The 13,637-nt window shown below is 54.4% G+C and overlaps 1 protein-coding gene across 4 annotated transcripts in view; it reads right to left on the bottom strand.

Annotated features, from left to right (window-relative positions):
• Positions 1-13,637, bottom strand: part of LOC111849201 (adhesion G protein-coupled receptor L1-like) — a 70,691-nt gene that overhangs the window by 45,908 nt on the left and 11,146 nt on the right. Inside the window, exon 1 of one of the 4 annotated variants that reach the window (XM_072705188.1) lies at positions 4,248-4,305. The exons of the other annotated variants lie outside the window; for them this stretch is intronic. The gene's annotated coding sequence lies outside the window, so the exon portion shown is untranslated. Of the gene's footprint in view, positions 1-4,247; positions 4,306-13,637 lie in introns of those variants that run through there. 4 annotated transcript variants of the gene reach the window in all.

The raw sequence follows: 13,637 nt of genomic DNA, 5'->3' as shown, positions 1-13,637 counted from the left end.
TGCAGTCCTAACAAACCGGAGGAATTAAAAGTGGCCTCGGCTGACAAAGGCTGTGAGTTTCCAAGCAACAGAACTACATTTGGATTGGTGGCTGGGGGGGGGGGGGTCACGCTAAGAGAATCTGTAATGCGCTGTGTCAGTGGGACCCTTAAGCTGCTATGCGTGTGTGTGTGTGTGTGTATGGGGGGGGGGGGGGGTTGCTCAGCAGGCGGCGGTGACTCAGAACCTCCCAGCCGAGGGCTCACACACCTAATTTGCCTAATTAAATACACCGCGAGCTGGATGCCTCGCAACCGCCCGGCCAAACACTGTCAGGAGCCGCTCTCATCTTCAAACGGCCTCCCCGGTCTCACCCGGGGGCTCGGAAGCATCGGAACAATGGAATCCCCGTCTCACCGGAGGCGGGCAGGTGTCAGTGTGTGTGCGCGAGTGCGTGTCTGTGTGTGTATATGTGTGTGCGTGTGAATTCAGGTGGGAGGAAAGGCCACGGAATTAAACCGCTCTCTCTGTTGGAAAAAATACACCGGGGCAAGGTGGAACTCGCGTGCCTTAGAATACATACATATATTATCAGCACAAGCGTGATCCCCAGCCGCAAAGCATGGGACTCGGTCACTCGACGTCTTCACATCTCTTAGCGGCTGATCTAGCTCTGTCGCACCTTTGCCCTTAGTTAAGATGGCGAAGATGCGCATGGCTGCCCTCAGTTATGATGGCAGCCTCAAAACAAAGCCTGCGAAGACTTCCCTCCTCCGACGCCCGGTAATACTGCTTCTTTGGGCCCCTGGAGCCCACTTCCTCCTCCTGACCTTCAGTGATATTTATCATTCTCCCGTTGGGGCCCCACCTGCCTCAGAGCTACCCAGGGGCCACAGAGACAGTGCCTGTGTGTGTGTGTGTGTGTTCACTGAGAAGCTCTCATTTACTTCCTCTTCCTTTGTCGGGCTTTCTAATCCTGGAGGGCAGGGCAAGAGCCCTAGCTGGTACCCACACTCGCAGCAGCGCCCACACATGTGCAATCCCACGCAGGCATGCATGCACGCTCGCTCTCATCTATAATTCTGAACACCTCCAGGTCTGAAGCCTCTCCAAACTTACCCCTGCCCCCCCCCCCCCCCCCCGTATCTGCTTTTGCTTTTGGGGAAAAAACAAAAAAAGACAGAGGGCTACGTTTAAGAACTCCTGCGCGATCTCCCCACCTCTGACCTTTGAACCCCGGCCCTCGGCGGGGCAATCTCTGCTTCTGCAATTACAGGAATGGCTGATTGCCACATTCTGCATGGAGGCTGGAGTGGGGAGATAAGAGGGGTGGCGATACCGCGGTGGTGGGGGGGGGATACACAGTGAGCGAGTGGGAGAGGGAGAGAAAGAGAGAGAGAGAAGGCAAGACAGCAGAAGTCAGCCTGAGAATTAAAATGACTTTTATCTCTCGCTCCACTTTCTGTCCATTCCATCTGCACCTTGATCTCCAGTTAGTGCCTTAGTTATGCCGCTATCTCAGCGCTGTCTCGTTATTGTCCTGATTATTGCGATTCTTATCTGTAACTCCGCTTTAACTGGGTCCTGGGTTTTTTTCCAAATGTCCGCCACTCTCTCTAAGTGAATACCAGTGCCAGTCGAAGCCCTTCTGGCTTCACCACCAGCCCCACCTCCCCCCGCTTTGTCCTACACAAAGTGAAACTGACTTGCTAAGTTGGCGTCCCCCCCCAGGATGGTGCCCTGGGCAGTCGCCTGTACCGCCCATCGGGTTGGCCGGCTTTGGCAAACATTCTGCTTTTGTTTGGCTCAGGCACTGAGATGACTGGTAACACTGAGGCATGGAATGCCCCCCCCCCTTCTACGGCTTTCAGTAACAGGACCACAATACCCACTGATACCAAACCAAGCTCATCCTGGCGAACCCACATTATTGCTGGGTAACAGTATTGAATGACAACTTATAATAAAGTCTCAAATTATTCACTCCTACACCAGCAACCAGAGGTAAATGTACTGATTTTGCATTAAATGTGTTAAAATGCAATGCGGCTCTGACTGGGCTTGCAGTAAAATTTATGCAGTGACAAAACCCTCATTGCTGGTTGTTTGTTTGTCATTATTCTCTCCCTGGAAGTTGGACTGCCAACACACAGGGCCGACAGCCGGTTATAAAATCTTTAAAACCTCCCGTGAAAACAAAGGACAGCGATCGATCGGCTCTCGGTGACGGGCTATTAATCAACAATCAGTTATTTACTTTTAAAAATTATTAAGTGCGGAGCGATTCATTCCGGGTTTGTTTGCATCATTGGCTTACAAGTACTTAGGAAAACGATCGTCGGTAATTCGAAAAGAAAAACACACAGCTGAAGAACAGGAATTTCGGTGGGGTGGGGGGGGGGGGGGCGGAGGGGCCTCACAGTCCCAGCGAGTGACTGGGAGCCTGCGACTGGCACCAGCCCAGCCTTGCTGTCTAACACGCTGCCAGATCCTGACAGATTCATCTTCATTATGAGGGGAGACAAGCTGAGATGTGTGTTTTTATCAATCTCCATTAATCTCTGGGCTCAATCGGGCCTCAGTATCGGGCCCCCGCCAGCTCACACACAAGCACACGCATGCCCCCATCTCACCTTCCCGGGACATATAACTGGTTGATGCAGGTACAGCGAGAGACGCTAAATCCTTAACACGTGTCGGAAACACGGGTGGGGGGGGTGGGGGGCGTGATTCATAGGCCGCGTGCACAGAAATATGCATTGGCTTCATACTTCAGAAACAGCCACATATGTCTCCTGACATTCCCACACCAACAAGCTCTTTCACTCGCATTCGGACTCATTTCAATGGCGGCCGCAAATCTAAAGGCTGATTTATTCTTCTGCGCAGAATCTGAGCCGCAGGTAGCTGCGCCGCAGCCTGAGGCCTGTCGCTGCGTCTGGGGAGGCCTGTCGCTGCGTCTGGGGAGGCCTGTCGCTGCGTCTGGGGAGGCCTGTCGCTGCGTCTGGGGAGGCCTGTCGCTGCGTCTGGGGAGGCCTGTCGCTGCGTCTGGGGAGGCCTGTCGCTGCGTCTGGGGAGGCCTGTCGCTGCGTCTGGGGAGGCCTGTCGCTGCGTCTGGGGAGGCCTGTCGCTGCGTCTGGGGAGGCCTGTCGCTGCGTCTGGGGAGGCCTGTCGCTGCGTCTGGGGAGGCCTGTGTTGGGCTGCGGTTTAGGGCTGCCGGCTGCAGAAGCATAAATTAGTCTGAAGTTGCGAGAGCTCCACTCCCGGACTACCGCTCTCGTCAGAGATCCTCCCGTTTCTACTTTCAGTTTGTTTATCATCAAAGCCGTCGGCCGATATTCTGGTACAGAAAACACCCCCGCTAGGGCAGGCTCGCCGCTCCCCTTTCCAAAAAAAGAACTCAGAGGACAGAAAAAGCAAAAAAAAAGGAGGCGACAGCAGGCAAAGTCTGGCCGAAAGTTTTCCACACGTCAGCCTTCACCTATTTATCTCTCTATCACCGCCCTCGCTATTCCCGCACCCCCCCCCCCCCACCTCAAGGGCGGGTGGCATCGGATAAATAATTAAGGGGTGTCGAGCCGAGGCAGTGTTATCAGCCAATGGGGGGCCCCGACAGATTCTTGGGGGGGGTTGCAGCCCACCACTCACGGAGGAGCTCACATCTTTGAAGGCCGGGGCGGAAAGACTGGCTCCTTCTCAGTCGGCACTGATCTCATCTGACGCTGAAGTGAATTATTTACGCTGTGGGTTAGAGTGTGCGAAGTTACTCCACTTGCTCTGCCCCCCCCCCCCCCAACACTCCACAAACACCACCCACCCAGCCACACTCCCAAAAGAACCCAGCAGTACTTACCCCTCCCCCCCCCCACTAACACTTACAGAACCATTTCTCCTGAGGCTGTGCAATTATGTTTTTTGTGACATCATTGAACCCCCCCACACACACACACACACACACACACAAACACACAGTTTGCTGACCTGCACAACCACCCCCCACCCCCCCCACGCCCAGTACCCATACGATTAATGGGTAAAGTATCCTCTCAGAGGATACTCTTGTACTGAGAACCAACCCCCCCCCTCAGCTAGGCCTGGTGAACCAGATCAATTTCCCCCCCCTCCTCTGTCGGCCAGGGTGGGGGGCTGGGAATACGCTTAAGATCATTTACAGCATGCATACGGTATGCGACACGACATGAAATCCATTATAACCCTGCCAGGCTCGCCCCCCCCCCCACCACCCAGGCCACCCTCCCCCCACTTACAGTACAACACTGATCCCAGACCAGTTCCAGATTGCTGTGTCAGCTCCAGAACCCTGCCGGCCTGCTGGGTCCTCTCCCAGACAGCCCTGGGGTCCTTCACCTCCCACTGTGACATGGCCTATAGATGTCCGTGAAGTGCCCGTTTGTTTTTCATCACCTCTCTTTAGGTTTTTGGGTCACCCACCCTCCCCAGAGAGTAGCAGCTTCCCCACTCCTTATACACTAATGCAAGCAACTGCAGATTCGAGTCCCCGGGGGAGGGCACCCCCTGCTGTACGTCACTGAAACCTGCAACCCGAATCGCTGCAGTGAAATATCAGGCTATTGAAAACGAGTGGAGCTTTGGATAATAGCATCGGCTAATGTTATCGGGTATTTAACATTGTAACATATCGAAGGACTCCATTAGACCACAGAAACTCGTGATGACAGGCTTAGGGAGAGGAGCACTAGGAGTATGAGTGACAGGAATCCATGCAGTGACATGACAACTCCGGAGAGAGGGGCACTGAACCTTGCTTACGCAAGAGCTGACGTAGTCGGCAAACTCCAGACCAAATGCAAGTCTTACACGTTTTGCCAGAAGCGTCGTAATGAATGTTCGGAGAGACTCCACTGAGGCACGGAACCCTCTACTTCTGACGCCCATGTTTCCCCAGGGAAACAAATCAGTGCGACGCAGCATGATTTTCCAGTAAAGGACAAACAAGGCCCTTGTCTTGCAGTCAGCATTTCTGTCAGTTTTCATTTTTTCCCTGCACTGTCTACAGATCAACCTCGTCTTTCTCAAAACCAGTGCAGAGCGAAGCTGTAGTGTTGTGGTGGGGGATGGGGTTGGGGGGGCAGTGAAACATTGCCCAGATGGTATGACTTCCAGACAGGGGACAAAAATAAAAGTGTGTAATGGGCAGAGCAGCAGCACAGTGCAGCTGATACACAGGCAAGCAGCAAATCCATGGAAATGCAATAACTCTCAGTCTCTCCAGGGGGCAGCACTTTATGCCAAAAGACACCACAGTGTAGCTTAACTTGTGCAGGATCAGGCCAGGAAAACACTGCTAACACAATTCCAAGGGTTATTTTAATTTAATGCTAATTAAATTTTAAATGTTTAAATTTTTCATTATTTTCTAATTAATATCCTACCCAAGATGATGATTATATTAATATTAATATTATAATAATAGTTATTGTTAATAATAGTGCTATTGTTCTTTCTATTATCCTTCTATGAGAATCAAATCGGAATCTTCGGGTGCCAATGGAACCCTGAGAATTATGACATCACAATCAAGTCATGTGACAAGCTCCAGGCTGACAGACCCCTGTCCTGATTGTGTCCAGGGTTGGCTCCAGTAATGATTCAGCATCCCGCTGGCCTGAGCTGAGTACCCCCCCACCTGCCCCCCCCTTTAAAAACCCTTGCATATTGACTTTAGAACCTCCTTAACAATGCTTATGGCCCTCTTAAATCAAAGTGCGCTGCTTTAACACAATCCTAACAGCCATTCCTCATGCCAGTATTGGTTTAGAGACTGTCTAAATCCCTTTCTCTTTTTTTGTTCCCACATGCACGCAAGCATACTCAGTCACTCCTAGCATTTGGCAGAGGACAGAGACCACACACACAAACACACACACACACACGCACACACACACACACAGGGCTTTTGGGAAGGTCCACCATGTTGCCAATCCAGCATGCTTTGAGGTAACGCTTTCAATGGCAATCCCAAAGTCACCCCACACGCCCTCCAAATCCTCATCCCGATCGTGCAGGGGAGCAGCTGTCCGCGCCATTTTACAGACACACACTCACGGCTGCTGCTGAGTAGCTCTTCATGCTCATATATACATACCACAGTCCCTGGCCTGCTGATACAGCCTCTGTCCTAGACTGAGTGCATCATTTAACCTACAAAACAGAGCCCCAGGGCTATATGCAAAGCCTCCAGCTCACACAGTTAGCCTGTAGCCAGCACCGAAAACATCCCCAGCGCCTCGCAGAGGCCGGTGAAATGAAAGCGAATCCGTCGCATCTATTCCCATTTGCACAATAAAGGGGCCGCTGTCGTCTCCCGGACAGGCGCAGAGAAACGTCTCCCGGCGCTTTTGGAATCTTCCCCGCCGGCGCGCCGGCTCGGTAGAGCAGCAGCCGGAACGTTGCTCTCGACGCGACAGAGAGGAGGAATTTACGGGAGATTTGGGGAGGCGATGGAAAGGGGACACGGGCAACCGACGGCGGAGCCGGACAGCGCTTAATATTAAAAGCATAGATGTGTATCTGTGTGCCGTCTGTGTGCGCATCCCCTGCGAATCCCGGGATCAGATCCCGGGTGGAAAAGAGAGGGACGGATCACCCTCATGGCTCAGCACTGCGACTCCTTAGGGCTGTTTTCCATAAAGGGCCCCTCAGCCCCACGGAAAACACTCAGGAAGGCGCTTCTGTGCCCCTCGCAGAAGGATTAGAATGCGGTAAATCTACAAACAAGGCTCCGCCCATACTTGCAGCATGCGGCTTTTCACATGACCCCCGAGGGTCCCTCTTTTAGCGCGTGAAATAAGCACAGGCTGTGATATACAGGACTGTGCCCCCCCCCCCAGTTGAGATGAAGCGGGCCGTGTTGGCTGGGATCGAAGACTGGTATGAGCTGCAGCCCTCCAACCGCCCCCCGCCGTGGCTGCACCTTGCGGCAGGGGGGCTAGCAACTGAAGGATGGGGGGCACCTTTGAGGCCAGCAGGATTCCACAGCACTTGGAGGGGGGCTCTGCAGCCCCCAGGGGTGGCTGTGAGGAAGCGTGAACTGGTAGGGGAAGGGGGGCTGGCACAGGGTAAAGGAGAGAGTGATAAAATGGAGGAAGAAAATGTGTGAAACACTGACATTAGAAAGGAAAACTAATGGAAAACAAAAACATCTGGAGGACAGCATGGAAGGTGAATTGAGTACCTGACCAGTAGGGGGCACTAATGCTTTAATGACTCATCTTAAGGGCTTGTCGTTAATACCGATACGCTAATGGGCCACTTGTGTCACAGCATGCCGATAATTCTCCAGACAAAACTCCTGTCCCCAGAGTGTCAGGTCACCACCACTATGGGACAGGGAGGGAACCACTCCCCAACCGCAGTCTGACCACCCGTCCTCAGAGGTGCCGTATCGCCTGACAGGAAAGCGATCACATGACCTGGGACTGACCGCCCCCGACACGGGTAGGGGACGGTAAAAGCCGGATCACATGACGCGCAGGAGCTCACATGACTTGGGAAGGAGGTCACCGTCTGGAGGAAACCCAATAGTCAGTTACAGCGAGGGGACTCGGAGGTCAGGGTGGAGAACAAGGTGCCGTTCTAGAGCTTTCTAGAGGTTCACCACAGGTGACCTGAACGTGTCCTTGACCTGGGCCGTCTCAAGGAGCTCTCTGAAAGGCTTGTTTATGGCCGAGCAGATCGACCGGTTTCTTAATTATAATTAAGACTGGCAGAGGCCCTCCGGAGCCTGGTTTTAGAAGTTAATCTGTTTTTAATTCCCCCGTCCTAAATCCATTCGGCATTTCTCTCAGAAATTTCCCCAACTTGCCGGTGATTCTGCGCAAGAATGCGGGGAATCTGGACCGCTCACACATCAATAATGTTAATCGTCTCAAACGGGGGCCTGCCTTAATTATCACCAATTAACAGGCGAATCCATGCCTCCAGGAAGGAGCCCCCCAGGCAGCATACACCGTGAGCAAGCTCACTGCGTTGACCCACAAGAGGACACAGCACTCGTGCGTCTGTCTGGGTCTCCATCACTCCCACCGTGCCATCCGCCGCGGCCTGCAGACGCCATGCTGCCGCATGGTTCACGAGCGTGTGTTGAATGCGGCTGCACACTCCCGGGCACGTGTTCGCAACGACACGGCTTTGGCGTGACTGACTGCCAGTCGGGTGGTGTCCGGCGCCCCCATATGGTGGCAGCATGACTAGACTCTCTCACCTTTGACCTTTAACCCCACATCTCCATATGCACAGGAAGGATGTACACCTTCTCTCACTCCTCTCAACAGGCTTCTCTACTTCCTCCAATCCTCCACTTCTTCTCTTCCCCAGCCAGATTCACTCCTGTCCTCCGCTCTCTCCATCTCTCCCTCCCTCCCCCAACACACACACACGTTCCTGTATCCCTCTGTGAATGGGGATCGTTTCCTTGCTTTTCCAGGCTTAGACATGTTTCGAGCTCCTGCCCCCGGTTCGACCCAGCGGAGCCAGTGAGACGCAACGTGCCGGCGGTGCTGAGGGCAGCATCTGGGGAAGGTGACCTACCTGTGTGTGTACCAAGCTAAATGTAACCTAAGTGGCGAGTGCATGCTTGTGGATGGCTGAGTATTAGAAGAAAATAGGTAGTGATGCGGCAGACATGGCCTGTGCACACAAGCTGCGCACACAGACTGCGCATGCGAACCGTGCACACGGGTTGCGCATATGGGCTATGGCCATGGCCATGCCACAATCAGCAAGGTGGGACATTTTATCTCCAAAGTGACATAAAGATCCCAAAGGGGCAAAGAAAATCTGCCAGGGACACAGGATGCAGTGCCTGTGCTGGGGGCCCCCTATCCGGGGGCCTGCAAACCGGGGGCCTGCAAACCGGGGGCCTGCAAACCGGTCCATCTGTGTTAGATGACACAACACACTTGTTAGGTCTGATGAGACACACAAATCCTACGCACGCCCCTGCCCTGATGAAACCCAGTGCATGTAGGACTCACTATCCCCCCCAGAAGTTGCAGGGGACTTGGGTGCACATTGACCCCACTGCAGAGGAATTGGCAACCGCACCTAGCTCCCCCCGCCCCCCCCGCAAAAGCTCCGGGGCCGAGGGATCCGCACTGTGTTCCGAACAGCTCGGCTCTCTGCCGGCGGATCAATTGCATCTGCCGGATCCGCTCGCACCCCAAGCCCTGGCATTCTGGGAGAAGAAGCGAGAAGCGTAAACATAGGAATAAGGTTGGGGGGGAGGGCTGCGGGGAGCATCGATGTGGCGCAGGGGTGTTATTCTTTCCTCTGATACTTTCATTCTTGCTGATGCTTAATAATATTTAAAATATGCAAATACATTTTTAAAAATAAAAGCAGAACTACAGCAGTAAGAAACCCAAACGGTGTGTGTATCACAGAGCAACTCAGCTCTCCCTACAGTGCCAGTCTCTCTCTCTTTCCACCTCCCTTATTCCCTTCCTTCCTGCCTTCCGTCCCGCCACCCCCGCCTGGCCCCGCCCCTCAGCTCTCTGCAGCAGGCCTGACGGCGGTGAGCTCGCCTCCCCCGGCACAGTAATAACAGCCGAGGGGACATGGAGAGGGAGGGATGTGACATTTTGCCGGCTGGCACGTTATTGGCTGAAGGCGGCAGATTACGGAAACGCGGCAAATCTGGGATCCCCCCCGCGGCGAGCCCGGATGAGGCCGGGGACACACAGTCCCCCGCAGCACACACACCTGCAGCACTCAGTGTGGTTCAGTCCATGCAAACATGCATGTTCCCTGCCCATGATCCTCGCCAAACCCTGCAAATTCCGCTGCGAAAATCCGTCTTTCTGGAATAAACGAATTCGTTCGCTCGTTCGTTCATTCGTTCGTTCACTTAATCCCAGAGGATTACTAGTTTGCTTTTAAATATTTAGCGTGTGGAATATTTACCCGGCTAAGCCACACGGGCAGGGAACACGCAGACAGCCGCAGCGGAGGGGTTCCATGCCCTGCAGCTGAAGCTCATGCCTGACCGATGCTTCCGACGCTGTCCTGGGGCTACGCCATGATGCAGGGTGGTCACTGCACAGCCCAGACCTCAATATGACCCCCCCCCCCCTCCACGCCAAGCTCCCGCCAGAGAGACGCCAGCGCACTCTATCTTACTCCCGCCCGCCCGCCCGCCCGCCCGCCCGCACACGGCCCTGAGACTAATCACGAGCCCCGCACCGCCCCCCCGGCTCTCCCGTCTCCCCGGAGCGTCTGCAAGGCAGACGGGCTTCGGAGACAGAGAGACGGAGATGGTGAAAATTAAATTCCATTTAAGCCTAATCCCATTTAAAACCTGTATGGGCCCCCGCTGCTATTGTGACAGCCTGGGAGATCCATCACCATCGTTACTTTGTAGCAATCAATGGCGAAACGTGATACAATGTAAATAATGGACCTTCTGGCACACCATTGGCGTGTGCGTGTTTGGGTGCATATGCGTGTGCTGGGCCGTGTACATGTGTGTGGCGATGGGGGGATGTGTATGTATGTGTGAGGGTCATGTATATCTTACGTTGGGGGACCAAATGTCCCCACAATGTGATAAAAACCTGTTATTCTGACATTATAGGAACCATTTTTTTCTTTATAAATTTTTATTAAAATCTTGGACTGTAATGAAAAAATTAAAAATGCCAAAAGTCTTGTGTTTTATTTGGTTACTAATGGTTAAGGTTAGGGTTGGGTAGGGTTAGGGTTAGGGTTAAGGTTAGGGTTGGGTAGGGGATTAGGTTGTCAATGCTGGGGCTTTACCCAAAGAAATTAACAGAGAGTCCCTTTAAAGATATGAATATGTAGACTCTGTGTGTGTGTGTGTGTGGCTGAGTGTTTAGGGGTAGGAAGCTGATTCACAGTCAGCTCCGAGGACGCCCCCCCCCCCCCGCCCCCCACCCCTGGGGATCTCCGCGGTGATGCGTGTCACAGAGCGCACGGCACTCAGGGTCGTGTCTTGTTTTACGTGCAGTGCTCTCACCCCCGTGCCGTGAACACGTAGCTCTCCCCGTCACCGCGATATGGCGTCACTTGTCTCCGGCGTTGCTATGGCAGTAAAGGGCTCTCCTCACGACGCGTGTGCCTGGCGATAAGGTTCCACGACTCTCCAGGGTCGGCATGAAAGGGAAGAGGCCGCGTTCCGCGTTCCGTCTTCTTACGGGGCAGCGGGTGCCACAGGAAGCTGGAGGGTTCCTCGGCCTTTTCGGCGGCACGGGGACGTTTCTCGGCTCCCAATCTTTGCCACGCCCGTTGGCACGCCTCCGTTCCCATGTTTCACTGAAGGCTTTTACCAACACCAAAGCGTGAGCGGGGAGACCTCAGAGGTGCTCCAGAACCTTCCAATTTAATAGCGGCAGTTTAATTTTATTGCTTCCCGGAGGCAGTTTGCAAATAAAAAGGAGCCAAATGTGACCCCTGTATAGAGGGTCAGCTGGCTGCTCCCCGCCGTCCTCGCAGAGCCGGAAACATGGTCCCGTTCAGCCTAATTAAGGAGCTGCTGCGCTTGCGGTCCGGATGCCCCCAGAAGCTCGCTCCCACACCCCCAGCCGCCTCCTCCAACGCCCCATTTCTTTCTACACACGCCAGTCACTGGTCCGCAGATCACACCCAGCATTGAGACACCTAAACCGAAATATACAGCTCCCATTTGGGCACTAGGGGGCCTCCGATATGCTCTCCATCCCTCTCCTGCCATCTTCTTCTCCTCTCCTCCACCCCCCTCCACCCCCCCCGGGCGCTAATCAAGTCGTCAGCCATGCGTCCAGAATCGGCCCAATAAATAAATACTCAGCGCGAGCTCTCCTGTTGGAACCGGGGCTTCAATAAGTGATGTTGGGGCGAATTCCAAATGCCTGAGATCGATCCACACACCTCCGAGACTTTTTCCCGGCACCTCGGAGCGAGGCGAGGCGCCCCCTGCTGGACACTACCGGACTGGCCGCTTCCTGCGAGAGGCCTGGCTCCCCCTCGGCCCATTTCATCAGTTGCCCGACTCGGTGGAGCGCCGAGACCCTGCAATCTGTCATCCGATCCCCGTGCCACCCTCGGCGGGCGAAATCGACGGCGCCGCATTATCTGTGCCAACGCAGACACGTCGCCATTGGCAACGAGCGGCCTGTCGACGCGCCACTGCCCCCGGCCAACGTGTCACCGGTCATGCCAAAAGCAGAGTCAACAACGCGCCCCGACCCACCCTGACACGGAGACAAACAGCAGCGGATTATTGGTTCTGACCCAGAGATGGTGACACCGTGTCCCACCTCCCCACGGCTGGTCTATGGCCAAAAGTAACACTGCCGGTCACCTGGGCTTTCTGGGCACTGGCTGAAATCTCCTGTATTTTTATTACATGGCCCCCACACCGTGTACAGATGTGCCAGTATTGAGAAGGAGGCATCGATGCCAACTCCGATGTTCTGCATGACACCCCCCAGTGGACTTTGTCGCACCGTGCGCCGTGTGTAGAAACTCACAACACAAGAAAACGCACAATGAACTCACCTCCAGAAGGTGCGCTGTTCACACCTCGCGGTTGGCAGCATTCACGTATTGACGCGCTACTATTTACGCATTATTGACGCATCGGACCCAAGCTGACCGCCCGAGCCTGCGGTCACCCGCACTGCAGTGGCAACAATGACCCACGGTTTGGCGTAACTACGTTAAGCACGCCGCAGCTTGCGAGCGTGCGAGCCGGGCACACGCCGGGGAGTGCTCCGTGCTCACGCAGCAGCAGTGCTCCGCATTAATCCTTCATCCGCCGTCCGTGGAGGTGGGCTGCTTGGCTCTGGGTCATCCATCACTTCACCCGTCCATCCTGTCAATGGCATCATCCTCCAATCCATCTTCTGTGGGGTGGGGAATAGTGTAGGGGGGGTCGGAGGGGTTTCGGGAGAGAGACTCAGAGGCTTTTAGCTATGTGCCTCCCCCTTCGCTACATCCTCCCCAGCCACCCTCAACACGGTGACAAGCCGCCTCAACACGCTTAGTGCCTATGAAGTATGTTGCCTCGCCTCTGTAACGCAGCCAATCGGAGAGGACGGGACTAGGAGGGGGGAATAAAGCCTGTAAACAACCACCCCCCCACACACCCCACACCCCACCACGACTCCCTGACTGTGGGGAAGATGGATCGAGCGCGGTGAGCATCCTTCTCGTCTCCACTCTCCGAGACGCTCCGCGTTCCTCTTCAGCGTCTGACCCGCCCAGGTTTCAGTCCATCCCGTTCAGCGCGTGCTGCCTGTTGGAGGGGCCTCACTCCACACCTGAGCTCCCGGAAGCCATTTCCCGACGTGTCATTTTCACTTTCACTTTCAATACGGCTTCACATTTAAAGGGTACGATCGCATATGCTGTGGTCCTAATTTCAGCAATGGGATTGATGCACTGATGCTGTGCTGATGTATAGCTGTGTGTGTGTGTGTGTGTGTGTGTGTGTGTGTGTGTGTGTGTGTGTGTGTGTGTGTGTGCGTGTACCCCTCATCCCTCCCTTATACAGAGACACTGCGGGCCTTACAGCTCCCTGCTCGATCTCTGCGCGCCGCCGCCGATCATACAGATCCCCAAAGGAGAATGACTGACACTAATATAATCTCACTTTACAGTTTTATTTAACCATAAAG

This window comes from Paramormyrops kingsleyae, chromosome 22, assembly GCF_048594095.1.
Source record: "Paramormyrops kingsleyae isolate MSU_618 chromosome 22, PKINGS_0.4, whole genome shotgun sequence".
Classification (NCBI taxonomy): Eukaryota; Metazoa; Chordata; class Actinopteri; order Osteoglossiformes; family Mormyridae; genus Paramormyrops; species Paramormyrops kingsleyae.
The sequence above is the reverse complement of the archived record's forward strand: the minus strand, read 5'-3'. Positions and strand labels throughout refer to the sequence as shown.